Raw genomic sequence first — 18458 nt, 5'->3', positions numbered from 1 at the left:
GGAAGGAAGGAAGGAAGGAAGGAAGGAAGGAAGGAAGGAAGGAGCCAGAAAGAAAGGAAGGAAGGAAGGAAGGAGCCAGAAAGAAAGAAAGAAAGGAAGGAAGGAAGGAAGGAAGGAAGGAAGGAAGGAAGGAAGGAAGGAAGGAAGGAAGGAAGGAAGGAAGGAAGGAAGGAAGGAAGGAGCCAGAAAGAAAGGAAAGAAGGAAGGAAGGAGCCAGAAAGAAAGGAAGGAAGGAAGGAAGGAAGGAAGGAAGGAAGAAGGAAGGAAGGAAGGAAGGAAGGAAGGAAGGAAGGAAGGAAGGAAGGAAGGAAGGAAGGAAGGAAGGAAGGAAGGAAGGAAGGAAGGAAGGAAGGAAGGAAGGAAGGAAGGAGCCAGGAAGGAAGGAAGGAAGGAAGGAGCCAGAAAGGAAGGAAGGAAGGAAGGAGCCAGAAAGGAAGGAAGGAAGGAGCCAGAAAGGAAGGAAGGAGCCAGAAAGGAAGGAAGGAAGGAGCCAGAAAGGAAGGAAGGAAGGAAGGAAGGAAGGAAGGAAGGAAGGAAGGAAGGAAGGAAGGAAGGAAGGAAGGAAGGAGCCAGAAAGGAAGGAAGGAAGGAAGGAAGGAAGGAAGGAGCCAGGAAGGAAGGAAGGAAGGAGCCAGGAAGGAAGGAAGGAAGGAAGGAGCCAGAAAGGAAGGAAGGAAGGAGCCAGAAAGGAAGGAAGGAAGGAGCCAGAAAGGAAGGAAGGAAGGAAGGAAGGAAGGAAGGAAGGAAGGAAGGAAGGAAGGAAGGAAGGAAGGAAGGAAGGAAGGAAGGAAGGAAGGAAGGAAGGAAGGAAGGAAGGAAGGAAGGAAGGAAGGAGCCAGAAAGAAAGGAAGGAAGGAAGGAAGGAAGGAGCCAGAAAGAAGGAAGGAAGGAAGGAGCCAGAAGAAAGAAAGAAAGGAAGGAAGGAAGGAAGGAAGGAAGGAAGGAAGGAAGGAAGGAAGGAAGGAAGGAAGGAAGGAAGGAAGGAAGGAAGGAAGGAAGGAAGGAAGGAAGGAAGGAAGGAAGGAAGGAAGGAAGGAAGGAAGATTTATAGACGATGCGGTGATTTGAATCCGTGATGGGTGAGGGAACTTCATACTGTTGATGGAGATTTAAAGGTCTGGGATGTTTAAGGGAAAAAGAAGATTCACGTGATTTGTTGCGTCAGAGCTGACTTAATTGGACCATAAAATTAATTAGAATTCTTTTAGCAGCTTTTTGTTCTTATTACAGCCGAGCAAAACAGGTTTCTCTAGGAATAGGAGCATTCTTTTAAAATTAAAATCCAGTAAATCTTCTAAATCAAACTCACCTGCAGAAGTGTTCTCAGCTTATTAAAAGGCTAAATGAACAGCGTTTGACACGGTGGCTTTGTGAAGCACTTTAGTTTAGATTACCCCCGGCTTCAGGATGGTAATCTTTTTAATTTTGAAGGCATTTTAGGGACTTTATTAGAAGAATTACAGGAAATAGCGGAGGAACTTGATGAAAGCTCTCAGCCAGACTTGAACGGAGGCTTACGAGGTTCACGGGTAATATCCTTTAAGAGTGCTCTCACCCTTTTTTATTCTTTTTTTTTATCAAGTACAAAAAAATTGGAAAGACCCAGGGGAAATTTTCATACCAGCGTTTCTCTTTTAAAAAATGATAAACTAAAATAAACGTTTTTTCCTGGCTTTGTTTTGAGTTTGGGAGCCACGTGACCAGAACGCGTTCCGAGTCGCAGATAGACCGACACATTTTCTGTAAAATGTTCATCCAGATATATTCAGCTCATGAAATTTTGTAATTTCTTTATTTCAAAACGGGGACAGTGCACAATAAGACATTAATCTCGTACAAGAGAATATGCATTGTCCAGGTTCTAGCAACTTGCTATTTTCCACCTGTAGTCCCTGGGCAGGTTGATGGAATAGTACATAAAATTAGTATAGAAAAAGAAAAAATAAGTAAAAGAGCAGAAAAAAGCAAAGAGACAATAGATAAAATAGATAAATAGAAACATGGAAGCAGATTCAACAGACAATGGATCCGTCAGATGTTGGCACCTAAGATTTAAATAAATAATTAAAGCTGCAAGCAGCGATGAATGGGCCCTCGCGCGTGCAATTTTCACCAATAAAATTCAAGGACTCAAAACTAAGTCCGATGACACCACCCACGACTCTTTATATCACACCATTCAAAAGTTATGGCAGAAAAAAGGAACCAATCAATCAGAATAAGGAGCGGGGCTAATTCACACCAATTATGTTCAAGGACTCAAAACCATGTCCGATGGCACCATCCACGAGTCTTTATGTCAAACCATTCAAAAGTTGTTGCAGAATATCATAACTATCAAATATGGACCAACCAGATGAAGGGGGGGCGCGCTTTTCGGCATCTATCATCGCCACAGTAACGCTTTTGACTGAGAAAAGTAATGCCCATCGTCGCAGGATGGGGACGCACATTTCGATGTATAACATAACTGGGTGCACGTTACGGTTTCGGGCGAAGAAACGGCCGAAGAAATGCCATAAATTGCGCCTAAATTACACGATTAATTCAAAATGGCCGACTTCCTGTTGGGTTTCAGCCATGGTGCCAAGAGACTTTTCTTTAAGTTGCGACATGATACAGGTGTGCAGCGATTTTCGTGCATGTACGTCAAACCGTATTGTGGGGCTTGAGGTACAAAGTTTTCTAGGGGGCGCTGTTCAGCCATTAGGCCACGCCCATTAATGCAAACCATTAAATATCAAATTTTTCACCAGGCCTGGCTTGCGTGCAAAATTTGGTGACTTTTGGGGCACGTTTAGGGGCAAAAAAGACCCTCATTTCGTTGGAAAAATAAAAACGAGGAAAATATAAATTCCTACAGATGCAATAGGGCCTTCGCACTGTCAGTGCTCGGGCCCTAAGTGCTCGGGCCCTAAATAGAGGATGCATCTGGCTAAAGCACCCCCTACCATAAAAAGGAAAATACTGAAACAAAAAAAATAGCAGAACAACACATGACTATGACCAGCAATGTGCTTTTAATTGGTTGACATGACTAGTACGCAGAAATAAGGGTATTTCTCATTGCTGGGCATTAATGACACTTAAGGAGGACATTGTGACCATAAAACCAGCGAGTAACTTAACCTTCAGCTGCAGTTGCATAATGTATAATTGCAGCCTTTGTGATTTACTATTTCAGGCTTGCAATTTAAATTTGATCAATTGTTCAGCCCTGCTATATAGATTCTCAAGGGTGTAATCTTGTTTATGCCCACGATGAGACTTTTAATACCATCCAGTGAGTCCCATCGGTAAACAAACCCACGTGTCCCTCTCTGCTCCTCGCCGCCTCACCTTTTGTTCAGTTATTGAAGCAGGCGTCATTACGAGACACTAGAAATCTCTGAGTTTCCTCTCTTCGTCTGGTTTTTCAGCAGACGGTCGTCGTGGATGATGTATGTTTCCTTGAAAAAATGGACTCTCAGCCTTCTTCACACAGGCTTATTGGCGTAACACATCTATATTATGTGAAACCCAGACATCAATCTCGTTATATCCCAGTCTGTGTGATCCTCTGGAAAAATGCAGGATTCGCCATAAAGCCATCAGGACATGTCACCTCCGTGGAGATGTGGCAGAGCTGAGAGGAGTGAGAGGCCGGGGTGAGGATTGAGAGTACGGGGTGAGGAGTGAGAGGCCGGGGTGAGGATTGAGAGTGCGGGGCGAGAGGGCGCGGGGCGAGGAGTGAGAGGGCGTGGGGCGAGAGGGCGAGAGGGCGAGAGGGCGAGGGGGTGCGGGACGAGGAGCAAGAGGGCGCGGGGCGAGGAGCGAGAGGCCGGGGCAAGGAGCGAGAGGGCGAGAGGGCGAGGAGCGAGAGGCCAGGGCGAGAAGCGAGAGGCCGGGGCGAGGAGCGAGGAGGCCGGGGCGAGGAGCGAGAGAGTACGGGGCGAGGAGCGAGAGGCCGGGGCGAGGAGCGAGAGAGTACGGGGGCGAGGAGCGAGAGGCCAGGGCGAGGAGCGAGAGGCCGGAGCGAGGAGCGAGAGGCCAGGGGCGAGGAGCGAGAGGACGGGGCGAGGAGCGAGAGGCCGGGGCGAGGAGCGAGAGAGTACGGGGCGAGGAGCGAGAGAGTACGGGGCGAGGAGCGAGAGAGTACGGGGCGAGGAGCGAGAGAGTACGGGGCGAGGAGCGAGAGAGTACGGGGCGAGGAGCGAGAGAGCACTGGGCGAGGAGCGAGAGAGTACGGGGCGAGGAGCGAGCGGGTACGGGGCGAGGAGCGAGCGGGTACGGGGCGAGGAGCGAGCGGGTACGGGGCGAGGAGCGAGAGAGTACGGGGCGAGGAGCGAGAGAGTACGGGGCGAGGAGCGAGAGAGTACGGGGCGAGGAGCGAGCGGGTACGGGGCGAGGAGCGAGAGAGTACGGGGCGAGGAGCGAGAGAGTACGGGGCGAGGAGCGAGAGGCCGGGGGCGAGGAGCGAGAGGACGGGGCGAGAGCGAGAGAGTACGGGGCGAGGAGCGATGAGAGTACGGGGCGAGGAGCGAGAGAGTACGGGGCGAGGAGCGAGAGAGTACGGGGCGAGGAGCGAGAGAGTACGGGGCGAGGAGCGAGAGGGCGCGGGGCGAGGAGCGTGGGCGAGGAGCGAGAGGGCGCGGGGCGAGGAGCGAGAGGCCGGAGCGAGAGGGCGCAGGGCGAGGAGCAAGAGGGCGCGGGGCGAGGAGCGGGGGCGAGGAGCGAGAGGCCAGGGCGAGGAGCGAAGAGGGCGCGGGGCGAGGAGCAAGAGGGCGCGGGGCGAGGAGCAAGAGGGCGCGGGGCGAGGAGCGAAAGGCCGGGGCGAGGAGCGAGAGGCCGGGGCGAGGAGCGAGAGGGCGCGGGGCGAGGAGCTGGGGGCAAGGAGTGAGAGGCCGGGGCAAGGAGTGAGAGGCCGGGGCGAGGAGCGAGCGAGCACGGGGCAAGGAGCGAGAGGCCGGAGCGAGGAGCGAGAGGCCGGGGCGAGGAGCGAGAGGCCGGGGCGAGGAGCGAGAGGCCGCGGGGCGAGGAGCGGAGCGAGCACGGGGCGAGGAGCGAGGAGGACGGGGTGATATAGGACACGCTGAAGCAGTAGACGGCCGTTTGAAGGCGTGGGCAGCTGATCATCTCCATTTTATTCCGTGTGAACCTTTTTATTCAAGAAGGTGTTTTTAAGTGAGTTTTATGACTTATTATTGTTAGTTTTAACTATGTACTGGCTCTGTGGCACTCTGAGATTTTTGGATGAAGAGTGCCTTAAAAATAGAATGCATCATTATTATTACCATTAAGTTGTATGATTTCAGCCCTTCAGGCTCATTTGTAACCAAAACTTTGGCAAGAAAGAAGTGCAAAAATATAAAGGTGGTCAATTAAACAGAAAAGGAAGAAGTCCTGAAATCTGACTTCTTTTGCAAAGTTTCTTAAACACAATTCTCTCTTTCAGCCTCACTTTACTTGTATTTCTCAGTGGATTGCCCTCACCCCTCGCTGCCCCTTTCCTCTTTCACTTCTTTGTTGCTTAACTCTCTTCTTTTTGATTTATGACTCAGCTGAGAAACGGTAACGCAGATCTCTGGACCAACCCCGCGCCGCCGTTTCGGTCTCTCCTGTATCGGTGAATCAGGGCTGCGGGGGCTTGTGTTTGTGTTGGGGAGTTGGGTTGGATGAGGGGTTGTTATGGAGACCTTTACTGCTACTGATGGCAGCGAGTCGAGACCCCTATATGACTGCTCAGATTTACTGTCTCGGGGGTAAAGGAGTGCAGCGCGCACACTTAAACTCACGTAGTGCAAATAATAACCAACTGTGTGTGGTTAGATGTCTCTATTTATTTCAGTGTCTCCTACCACGAGGAGTTTATTAAATATCTCTTGAAGCTCCTGGGATTGGAGAAGGGAATAAAGGAGATTGAAATAAAGACAGGATATACTTTAGATGATGAAAAATTGAGAATAATAGAGAAAGTAGGAGGATGTGGGACTTTTATTGGATTATTTACCTTTTGATTTATGTTTGTCGACACGTTTGTTGTAGCATGATAGCTTTTAAATGCGTAATTGTGCATAGCTTGCACGATTATCAAACCAGCAGGGATTTATTATTGGAAAAAAAATAGGTTTTCCTGATTATTGATTGTTTTTGATGAATTCTAAATGCATTTCCATGCTCTTGCTTTTCAAAATATTTTAACTTGAGCAACCTCAGAAGATGATATGTCAGTCATTCATTTGCTCCGGTATTGATATGCATATGTGAAAGGAAACTAAAGGATTTTGAATGATGTAATCTATTGACCATATGAGGGAGGGAAGGGGAGAGGGGTGTGTTGTTTTTATTTATTTATTTATTTATTTATGTATTTATTTATTTATTTATTTATTTATTTATTTATATTTATATTTTTTTAATATATTTTTCTCTTATTATTATTAGTATTATTAGTATTATTATTTATTTATTTTTGTTTAATTATTGTTATGAAAAGTTAATACATATTTATATTTTTATTTTTTATATATTTCTTTCTCTTATTATTATTATTTATTTATTTTTGTTTAATTATTGTTATGAAAACTTAATAAATATTTGTTTTTATTTTTATATATTTTTTTCTCTTATTATTATTATTTATTTATTTTTGTTTAATTATTGTTATGAAAAGTAAATAAATTACTTTTCATAACAATAATTAAACAAAAAAAACGGGGGAAATATTGGTATTGTTATTGTAAAACTTATTCTTTTATTGCCCTCAATCAATATATCTATACAAAAAAAGAAATATGTCACAGGGCTCGCAACTCGTCATCTAAAAGAGTTAGGAAGCTGCGAGGCCAAGACGATGAACACAACGACTCTTTAACCTTGGTAATGCTGCACCCACAGACCAAACTTAATCTGGGTAAAACTGCAGGGAGGATTAGGTGAAAGCCCTCCCCGTTCGCCCTCCAGATATTTTTGAAACGTCTACCGTCTGGAGGACCAGCAGGATCTCAACCCCCCCCGACCATGTGTTGAACTCTGGACTCGTGCTAATAGAATCAAAGTCTGTTTTTTGGAAACAAAAGCTTTTTCTAAACATTCATCATTCATCCTCTGTTAGTTGCATTTGTTGGAACTGCAAGTTAAACAAATGCGTGATCATTTAGTCTTAATTATGATCTTACGGTTTGTTTAATCAGTCTCCCGAGAGACGGTAACCTTGTCAAAAAGTACCAAAGTTACATTGAAAGCAAACCAGTGAGGGAAGTAAGGAACTGTGAACGCGCCCCTGGCCTTCACCCTTTCCTTCATTTCCCTTTCATCGTGTAAACACAATTAAACTGAGAATTCTCCTTTGGGAATTTGATCCGCCGTCCTTGTTTATGAATACCTTCCTACTTAGCTTACACGAGAACCGGATGATTCATAGTTGTTGGGTTTTGTTTTTTTTAATTAAAATAATGAAAGCTTCAAACTCCTGCAGTTGCAGAATCGGCTGTAAGCCGACTTTGCAGAGTTTAACTCCCAGACTCTGTCGTCTCCTGACATTTCTTTACATTGCTGTGTTTCCAACACAAATGTGTGTCTTTTTCTCTTTCGGAATAATTTTTTAACGGACATCAGTGCAGTTACACAACGCCCCCCAGCTCGCCTGCAACTGTGAAGGATGACTGAAGTTTGTTTTTTATAACAGGGGTAAAAAATTGAACATTACCTGAGGCAAGTAACAAAAGTACGGAAGAGTATAAGGGCCAGGCAAGAGAAAAAAAATTTGAGAGTGGAAGATTTTTTTTTATTGTGCACTTCGAGAAAAAAGACGAAATGTCGAGATTAATGTTGAAATACAATTTTGAGAAAAAAGTCGAAATTTCGTGAATAAAGTCAAAATTTCGCCTTTTTTCTCAACATTTTGACTTTTTTCTTAAAATTTCTACTTTTTTCTCAACATTTCGACTTTTTTCTTAAAATTTCGACTTTTTTCTTAACATTTCGACCTTTTTCTCAACATTTCGACTTTTTTCTCAACATTTTGACTTTTTTCTTAAAATTTCTACTTTTTTCTCAACACTGACTTTTTTCTCGGCATTTCGTCTTTTTTCTCGGCATTTCGTCTTTTTTCTCAACATTTTGACTTTTTTCTCGAAATTTCGACTTTTTTTCTCGGAATTGTACTTCAACATTAATCAAGACTTTTTGACTTTTTTCTCCACATTTCAACTTTTTTCTTAAAATTTCGATTTTTCTCTGCATTTCGTCTTTTTTCTCGACATTTCGACTTTTTTCTTGAAATTCTACTTCAACATTAATCTCGACTTTTCGACTTTTTTCTCAACATTTCGACTTTTTCTCGAAGTGCATAATGAAAAAAAAATCTTTCTCTCCTAAAATATTATTTTTATTTTTCTCCTGCCAGGCCCTAATAAAATATTATTTTTATTTTTCTCCTGCCTGGCCCTAATAAAATATTATTTTTATTTTTATCCTGCCTGCCCCTAATAAAATATTATTTTTATTTTTCTCCTGCCTGGCCCTAATACTCTTCCGTACGAAAGGCATGTCTGTTTAGTTGCACTTATCTATTTTTGAATGAAATAAAGAAACTTCTGCATTATTTGCTGTAATCTACTTAGTTCGTTGTCTTCCTAACCTTAAAAAAAAGAGACAAAATGAATTTTCATGTGCAAACAGGTAAAAAGAGAGGGAGCATTACAACTTTGGTTCATTGCGTTTTCATAACGCGACGTGTTTTCGCTTGCTTAACACCACAGCAGTCACACGATGGTAAATGACGTGAGGTCACTTAGTGTAAAAGTGAGGAGGGGAGAAAGGGAGGGAGGTTATACTCATCCTTTACCGGCTCCGTGGCAGCGTGAACTTAATGTTAATCTTAATGACAGATGATAGAGGATGCAGGGTTCCGCCACAGAGTGTGACAGTGTTATTGTCTCTATGATTAACTCAGCCACCTTCTCATCCCCTTCCCCTCACAGAGATCCAGGGAGCAAGCAAAAATAGAAGTACCACTGTTTAGGTCCTCATCAAGGAATGCTCTTCATTTCTGCCATCCCTCCTTTTCCCCGTCTGCCTCCCTCTCTCCCTCTCTCTCTCTCTGAGGCCATTACTGGTGATAAACACTGTGGTTTGTATCAGCAGGATGCACCTGGCATTAAAAGTGCACGCTTACGAAAGTAATTAGCGGGTGTTTGTGGCTCCTCTCGTTCCTGTAGATGCCCATAGGCGGTAATAAACGAGCGCCAGGATCCATAGGAACCGGGATGGCAGTGAGTTCTGACGGCGCGGCCGTCATCGTTCAGTAGCGCGACGCGGAGCCAGGGCCTTGTCATGCCTCCTGGCAAATGGATGAATCTGGCCCTAATAGATCCACGAATGCAGAGGCTTCTCAGCCCCCAGCGGCTCAGCGTCGAGGTCTGAGTGTCGGCCGTTATTCAGCGCATGCTGGAGATCTTGGAATGTTGGAAATTTTTTGAATGAGAGACTTTATCTTTAGCTCACTTGACTGAAAAAAAAAACCCACTGCAGTTCTTGGTGCAGTGTTTGTTGTCTATAACACCGTGTCATAACTGCATGCGATGTGAGCGAGCGTCAGCGACAAAAACAATTCCATTGCTTTATTTTCTATGGGAGTGTCCTAACTGGCTGCGAGCGACGCACCGCGTCGCGCCGTTTTGAGCTGAACATTTCCTTCCTGTGGCTCGCGTTGAAAGCCGGTTGAAAGCGCTGTAGGAAACGGTCATTTCAATACAAGAACCTCAATAAAATGGCAGCTGGCTGGAGGGAGATGGCCAGGGAGCTGGAAGGTTCTGATAAGATAATAAGATATAATAATAAGATAATATATAATAATAAGATAATATTTCTTTCTGCCACTTTATTGAGGTTTTTGTAGTGAAATGAGGAGGAATCATAGAGATAACTTCTCATTTCAACTAACTGGATCAGCCGTTCCTCATCATGACTGTTTCCTACAGCGCTTTCAACCGGCTTTCAACGCGAGTGACAGGAAGAAAATAGAAGAACATTTAAATATCACAAAATCAAGCTTGTTTTCTGTTTAGAAAGTACAAACGTAGGAAGATTACAAGTAATCACCCATCTTTTACTTGTCTCTTTACTCTTTTAGGAGTTATTTTAGGAGTTTCTTTCAGGAGCGCACGGGCGGGTAGTGCGGCGAGTAAAGGCTGATTTATGGTCCGCGTCAAATCGACGGCGTAGGGTACGCGGCGACGCGCACCGTTCATTGCGTGTCGCCGCGTAACCTACGCCGTAGGGTCTGCGTTGGTGAAACGCGGAAACGCCTTTTAAAAAAGCGAGTTTCAGCTGTCAATCAAAATAACGTGGGGGCCCATAACGCTTTCAGTTAGGACAGGCTGTTAGATGAAATGCACTTCATTTATTTATCTGCACATGACCACAGCACATGCTCAAACATCGACATGGACATGGAGAAAACCAACGTTAACTCTGCTAAATTCTGCAGATACGAGCCCAAAGAGAGCGAGTCCCTGCATGCACTTTTAATCTTTATTGGAGAAAAAAATGTTTTAGACATGTGAGCACCCGATACAACCCTCTGATTGATGATACTGTTGTCATGTGAACGGGCTTCCATTTTAAAGAAGAAATCTGTCAAAAAAATGAAGTTGAGCAGCAAAATTAATCTCAAATATTCCAGTTAATTCAAGTGTCTTCTTCTACTTTAGAGACGATTTTTTTAAATCATATAATGATGATCTAAATATATCAACGTCTATTATATTAAAATATCCTCTGTAAAGTATTCACCCATTTAGATTAAACTGCTTTTACTAACTAAGATGTTTCTTTGTATCGATGGATATAATCAACCAAATTTGGAGAAATAATCTGGCACTCTTGGGAGAAAACTTAACCACTCAATTGCAGACGGGTAGTTGAGGAGATTTACACCACTCTCACGTCCACTCTCTAAAGATAAAAAATTATTGCCAGCAGCAGGTTTGCTTAGCTTAGCATAAAGATTGGAATTGGCCTGAGCCGTGAAGTGTTGCTGTGATCAGTCCAGCTGCTTGGCCTCTCTCTGAGTTTGTGTTTTTAGTTTGTGATTTTTTTTAAAAAAAGCATCACACGGAAATGTCAGAAAGCTTTTACAACACGGTCCAAGATTCAGCCTCGTTCGGTCACTTTGCTTGGTCACGCTCTCGGTTTGTCTTCCATCACTGCTTCCTTTAACCTTTTAGTCTCCTCTGGCAGGATGTCTGCTGTAGCCGCGAGCTACTGTAGTTTCAGTGTGACAACGAGACAGTTTGTATCATGGAAAAACTCCTTCATCCTGCTCCAACAACGCTCAGTACACTGCACAAACTCAAAATCTTACCAGGAATATTTGTCTTATTTCTATTAAAATGTCTCATTTTTAGTCAAAAAATCTCAATACACTTAAAACAAGAGTCATTACCAGAAAAATAACTTGTTATTTGACAATTTTCACCTGTTTCAAGTACATTTTCACTTGAATTCAATTGTATTTGTATAGCGTCTAATACAACAGATGTCTCTAGACGCTTTCCAGAGACCCAGAACATGAACATGAACCCCCGAGCAATTATTACATAAACAATGGCAGGTAAAAACTCCCCTAGTGGGAGAAAAACCTTAAGCCAAACAGTGGCAAAGGAAAAACTCCCCTTTAGGAGGGAAGAAACCTGGAGCAGGACCAGGCTCATAGGGGGGGAGGGTGGGACCGGGGCCGCAGGCCAGCATGCAGCTCCCGAAGCTCCGGCCTGCAAACATGCACAAAAGAGAAAAAAGGGGGGCCAGCACAAGAAACTACAGGAATGATGGACAAAAATGATAGCTATGAGATATTTATAATAAATAAAAATGGTAATGGAGAAGAGAGGAATGGAAGAGGAGAGGAGAAGAAGGGTGAGAGGCACCGCCCAGCGGATCATGTCGGTGACCCCCTGCAGCATAAGCCTATAGCAGCATATCTACCACGAACCTATATTTGAGACTAAGTATTATAGTCTTGTTCTATAGCTGCAACTTTGAATATTGACTCTAACAGACTAGAGTTTACACTACCTAGAGATTTACCAACACCAGCTAGAGGTTTACTAAACACTAACTATAGGCTTTACTAAACAGAAAGGTTTTAAGTTTAGTTTTAAAGGTGGAGGTGGTGTCAGCCTCCTTAACCCAGATTGGAAGTTGGTTCCATAGTAATGGTGCCTGATAGCAGAACGCCCGCCCTCCAAATCTACATTTAGATACTCTAGGAACTACGAGTAAACCTGCACTCTGAGAGCGGAGAGCTCTGCCAGGAACATAAGGCACTATCAGGTCTTGCAAATAATGCGGAGCTAAGCCATTTTGGGCTTTATACGCAAGTAATACAATTTTAAATTGGATTCTGAATTTTACGGGTAGCCAATGGAGCGATTGACTTGATTTGAATAAGTATAAGTAGGAAAATCTGCCAGTGGGACAAGATTTATCTTCTCATTACAAGCAAAAAAATCTTGTTCCACTGGCAGATTTTTCTACTTATTTCAAGTGAAAATCTACTTGAAACAGGTGAAAATTGTTTTTTTTTTCCAGTGATGAGTCTTGTTTTAAGTGTAATGAGATTTTTTTGGTCTAGAAATGAGACAAATATTCTTAGTTAAGATTTTGAGTTTTTGCAGTGTATGAGCAAAATATATTGTTTATTAATTAATATTGCTGTCAAAGTTGGGGAAAGTGTGAGGGCAGGCTCTCATGGCCATGAATCCCTACTAACCTCCACTGACGGGCGTCCTGCAGATCTTTGCATCCCCGTAAAGCTGCTAACGACTTCGACCGATGTGCTGATGCACATTTGTACGCGTCTCCGCTCCAACGGCGTCCTGCAGCATCGCACCCCGGGTAATGACGCGTACAAGAGATCCCCTGCTCTGCATCCAACAGGGGGTCATTTCTCCCTCCACAATGCAAATCAAACATCTGATTGTGACTACAGGGGCAAGGTTTCCACCCCCCCGAAGTATTCTTAACGTGGCCAGAGTTGCTGACGGGCAAGATCTTTGTCTTTGCCCCCCGAGGCAGATGGAGTGTCCTGAGCACTGATGTGAGCAGAACGATGACACTGACATTAGCATAATAGAGCAATAGGCATGTGCATGCATAGTCGTTTGGGATTTTTATGGGGCGTGTGAATGGACGGACAAAAGCAGTTAACGCCGTCCTAGACGCCGGCTCTGGTGGGACATCCCCCCCGCCAAGACCGGATAAAGCAGTCAACTCTGGCACATATTTAACCAGAATAGTCCCATTTAAACACACTGAAGTTTAGTATTTCTTCCGTCATTAGGATGCCATCATCTGGAGCCCAGCAGCTTAATTAGCAGCAGCTGCTGCTCACATTAACCAAGGACTTGCACAAGTGGAAGTGCAGCCGCTCGCTCGCTGCAACAACAACCCCTGAATCTTCCATGTAAAGTAAAGCCGCCTCAGTCAGGGCTGCTCGGACTGTTTTTAACATCTGGAATATTGGTAAACCTATCAATTGGTTATCACATCTAAAACCCATCAATACTCAACATGGCTACACTGCAAAAAACTAAAAATCCTAAAAATAATATTTGTCTTATTTCTAGTTAAAATGTCTCATTTTTAAGTAAAAAAAATCTCATTACACTTAAAACAAGACTCAGAAAGAAAGCAAAAAAATCTTGTTCCACTGGCAGATTTTTCTACTTATTTCAAGTGAAAATTTAATTGAAACAGGTGAAAATTGTCAAATAAGTTATTTTTCTGGTAATGACTTTTGTTTTAAAGGAGCTTGAGGCTCCTTTTAAGAAATGAGACTCTCTAGCGCCACCCTTCACCACGACGGCCGTTGGGGGTACTGCAGCCAACAGTGAAGCCGGCACGGGAGAACGGGGAGAACGTGCATGCAGCGTCATGTGACGTCACATCTGCAGCCCAGCGCAAGAAATTCGGGACTGAATTGCAGCACATTTTGCAGCACACAGCCTGTTCAAGGCAACGGAGAAATACACTAGAGGAAACATTCTTTTTGGTTTGGAACGCTTCATCTGACATTATTACTAGAAAACTTAAAATGTATACGGATTTTTTTCATAAATCCTGCCACAATCCGGCCTCAAGCTCCTTTAACATAAGTAGAAAAATCTGCCAGTGGGACAAGATTTTTTTGCTTATTTCAAATGAAAATTTACTTGAAACAGGTGAAAATTGTCAAATAACAAGTTATTTTTCTGGTAATGACTCTTGTTTTGAGTGTAATGAGATTTTTTTGACTAAAAATGATACATTTTAACTAGAAATAAGACAAATATTCCTGGTAAGATTTTGAGTTTTTGCAGTGTGTTTTGGCTGTTCTTCCATCTATGGAGCCACAATGCAAAAACTTAAAATCTTACCAGAAATATTTGTCTTATTTCTAGTTAAAATGTCTCATTACTTAAAACAAGAGTCATTACCAAAAAAATAACTTATTTGAAAATTTTCACCTGTTTCAAGTAAATTTTCACTTGAAATAAGTAGAAAAATCTGCCAGTGGGACAAGATTTATCTTCTCATTACAAGCAAAAAAATCTTGTTCCACTGGCAGATTTTTCTACTTATTTCAAGTGAAAATCTACTTGAAACAGGTGAAAATTGTTGTTTTTTCCAGTAATGAGTCTCGTTTTAAGTGTAATGAGATTTTTTTGACTAAAAATGAGACATTTTAACTAGAAATAAGACAAATATTCTTAAGATTTTGAGTTTTTGCTGTGTAAAATAGCCTCTCAACTGCAGATATCCATAAAAGTCTTTGTTTCTGAGACTGTACTTTGTCTTTAGACCCTGAAAGCTTAGAAACCTCCCACCTTCAGATACTGTACACACTGCTGTCACACCTTTTTGTGCCCATTCTTTGAAAGCCGGAGAGGAGCTATTGCTAATCAATGTATTGATTACCTAACAGCCGACTGAGTAATCAGTTCTGGACTTGTGCCTCCCGTACCAGACCTTTTTAAGGACTTTTTGTTGCTGACACGGAGGAAAAGAGATTACTTCTCCAATAGGGTACAACTGCTTCAACAGTCATTTTATCCTTTTACTTCATTATTCATATCATGTGGCGATGCTTTCATCTTCCTGTACTGTTGTGCTTTGACACGACCGACCCCCAAACCCCCCCCTCGGTGCAGATTCCTCCTTTTCTTTTCTTTTTGTTTGGACATCATCCATCCTTGCTGTTGTGCTGCTGCAGAGAGCAGCCTGACCTCTGACCTTCCTCCCTGCAGATACAGTAAAGCTGATTGTTGCCTCAGGTGTTCTGGGCCGGGATGACAGTTATAATACAAGAGCCGTGCTGCAGCACATAGTGGACGACGGTAGAGCTCGGTGGGCATTAATGATACGAGCTCGCCACAGAAAGATGGAGCCTTTTTGTGCTTTTAAAAACAAGCGATGCATCTATATTCCTCTTTAGGGCTGGGGATCGATTCAAATATCAAGAATCGATTCGATTCCGATTCTTAAGATTCAGAATCGATTATCAAGATTTGATTAGATCCGATTCCGATATTGATTTCGGTTACTGTTAATAAAACGTTTTTTTGAGCTGTTGCATGAATTATATGACTGTAGTTATGCAAAATATTACTACTAGTATTATATTGAGATTAAACAGCAAGTATTGCAGCTAATGATGCTGTAAGGACCAATCAGCTCCCAGAATGCTGATAGAACTGAAACAGAAACATCGTGGGTCAGAATTACCAAACAGGACGAAATAAGTCGCTTTTATTTTTCCCCATTTATGAGAATTTGGTTTTTAACATTTATGCAAATGTAACTCCAAGACAGTATATAAAGCAAAGAAATATAGACAATGTATGCAATTATAATACTTTTAAACATATTTAAAGGCAAAAACATGGAACCAGTTATCCTCGTGTCCAACAAAACATTCCTTTTTTGGGCATAAACAAAAAAGTACCAAAAGTTGTAATGTAATGATGATGATTTTTTTTTTTTTTTTTTTTTTTTTTTTTTTAAATAGATCTTTAGACATATGAATCGATTTTTTAGGAATTAATATGAGAATCAATTTAAAATCAGAGAATCGATCTTTTCAACAGGCCTATTCCTCTTAATTGTTTATCTCACATTCACATTGACTACGTTTACATGCAGTCAAAATTTGGGTTATTGCTAATATTCCGGTTACTGAAACATTCAGAATATTCCGTTTACATGGTAATTAATCATTTGGGATATCTGGATCAAACCAGTGACGCACGGAGAACGTGATGATGCAATTACCATCATTTCCGCTTCTTCTTCCTGTATCCAAATTCAAATCTGGCTATCCCGGTACTTTCTACCGTCTACAAATGCAGAAATGTTCATATCCTTCATTACATTTATGAAGTGATTAGTCTCCTCCTGGTCTTGGTTTCTCCGTGTTTATAAGAACTTCCTGGACTCAAAAGACCAGGATTCCTTGTGAACAGAACATGTGCAGAAAACAAATTCCTGTTCCGTTTGATGGGGATATTCCGTTTGGTGTTTACATGACCCAATATTCGGGTTTTAAAAGGAGTAACCCAGGCAAATTTGGGTTATTCAAAGGGGTTATTGGTGTTTACATGGCCGTGCAAAACCGGGTTATTGCTAATATTCAGGTTTTAAAAGGGTTATTGATGCATGGAAACGCAGTCATTGTCAATCATCCGCCATTTGTTTGAAACATTTCTCCTCCTCTCCTCTTAAACCCCATATTCCCCCTTTTTCACACTTTTTTTTCTCCCTTTGTGCTCTCTTGCAGGAGGTATGAGGTGTTTCCTGTGTGTGCAGACCTGCAGGGCCAGATCCTTGCATGCTACAAAGACAACACTGGGAAAACCCTGAACTGCTCCAACATCGCAGCCCGTTACCTGCAGTGTGTCAACGAAGCTAAACAGGTATGCATATCTGTCTTTAAGCATTTACCTTAACTTACTTGTTACTGCTTCTGAATATAAGGTCATGATTTAACCCCCTTTGCTTCAAGTTACTGACAAACAGTGATGACAGATGGAGCGTGGCTTTAGTAAATATAATCCCACATCCTAAACCAGGGGTCGGCAACCCAACATGTTTTAGAGCCATATTGGACCAAAAACACAAAAAACTAATATGTCTGGAGCTGCAAAAAATGAAAAGTCTTGTATAAGCCTTAGAATAAAGACAACACATGCTGCATGTTTCTATATTAGTTAGAACTGGGGGAAGATTTTTTCTTCATTATGCACTTCGAGAAAAAAGTCGAAATGTCGAGAAAAAAGTCGAAATGTCGAGAAAAAATTCGAAATGTCGAGAAAAAAGTCAAAATTTCGAGAAAAAAGTTGAAATGTTGAGAAAAAAGTCGAAATGTCGAGAAAAAAGTTGAAATGTTGACAAAAAAGTCGAAACTTCGAGAAAAAAGTTGAAATGTCAAGATTAATGTTGAAGTACAATCTTAATAAAAAAGTCAAAAAGTCGAAATGTCGAGAAAAAAGTCGAAATTTCGAGAAAAAAATTGAAATGTCAAGATTAATGTTGAAGTAAAATCTTGGGAAAAAAGTCGAAATGTCGAGAAAAAAGTTTAAATTTTGAGAAAAAAGTCGAAATGTCGAGATTAGAAAGGAAAAAGGAAGAAAAAAAGAAAAAAAGGTCAAAACATTTTTGAAAAACTCCAGGAGCCACTAGGGCGGCGCTAAAGAGCCGCATGTGGCTCTAGAGCCGCGGGTTGCCGAGCCCCGTCCTAAACAGATGCAATAGAGCACATTGGTAGAAGTCTATTTACAAAATGCGCCCCAGCATTAGGCCTGAAGTTGTCCAAGCCCCTCTGGTGAGCCCCAGGGTCTCTGACCGGGACCTCTAGGGATGCCGAGGAGTCGGGGCGTCCTGTGGGACCAGGACCTTCTTGAGAGGAGCTTGTTCCAGTGAATCTCCAGGATCTGGGATTGGATTGGGATCAGGGGAGTTGGGAAGCCGTTCCAAGCCCCTTTGTTGCAGTTCTTTAACCTCACCTGAGAAGTTTCCCACAACAGGATGCTGTTGCTATGGGGATTAAACTGGGACTGCAACAGTGTCGGGATGTCGTATGTGTAAAAGTAACATCCACATGAATGCCAGGAGCCGAGGTTTCCCAGTAGTTTTGCTTCCGTCCGACTGTTTTCCCACCGTTTCACGTCACTCGTGCAAACGCTTGTAATATTTAGAAAGGAATCTTTTGTAGGACACTGAAAATGTGACCTTAAAAGAAGGAGAAGACAAATAAAAGAACCTGGTTCTGATGTGGGTGCGTGATCCGTGCTGATACTACAGAGCCCAAAGGAGACTTTTCATTCATTTCCTAAGGTGGTACAGTTTCCTAAAGTCTGAACATCTGTGACATGTTTTACTCCAAACACTGAAGGCTGTAGCAGAAAATCAGTCCAACCACATCCTTTCCTGCAGCTGGT

General features: G+C 42.6%; 1 long non-coding RNA gene across 1 annotated transcript in view; it reads left to right on the top strand.

Annotated features, from left to right (window-relative positions):
* Positions 1-18458, top strand: part of LOC133424534 (uncharacterized) — a 103884-nt gene that overhangs the window by 71977 nt on the left and 13449 nt on the right. The window contains exon 4 of the long non-coding RNA XR_009770900.1: positions 16799-16934. This is a non-coding gene — a long non-coding RNA (uncharacterized LOC133424534). The remainder of the gene's footprint in view (positions 1-16798; positions 16935-18458) is intronic.

The sequence above is a fragment of the Cololabis saira genome, chromosome 23, assembly GCF_033807715.1.
Source record: "Cololabis saira isolate AMF1-May2022 chromosome 23, fColSai1.1, whole genome shotgun sequence".
NCBI lineage: Eukaryota > Metazoa > Chordata > Actinopteri > Beloniformes > Belonidae > Cololabis > Cololabis saira.
This window is presented reverse-complemented; position numbering and strand designations above follow the sequence as displayed.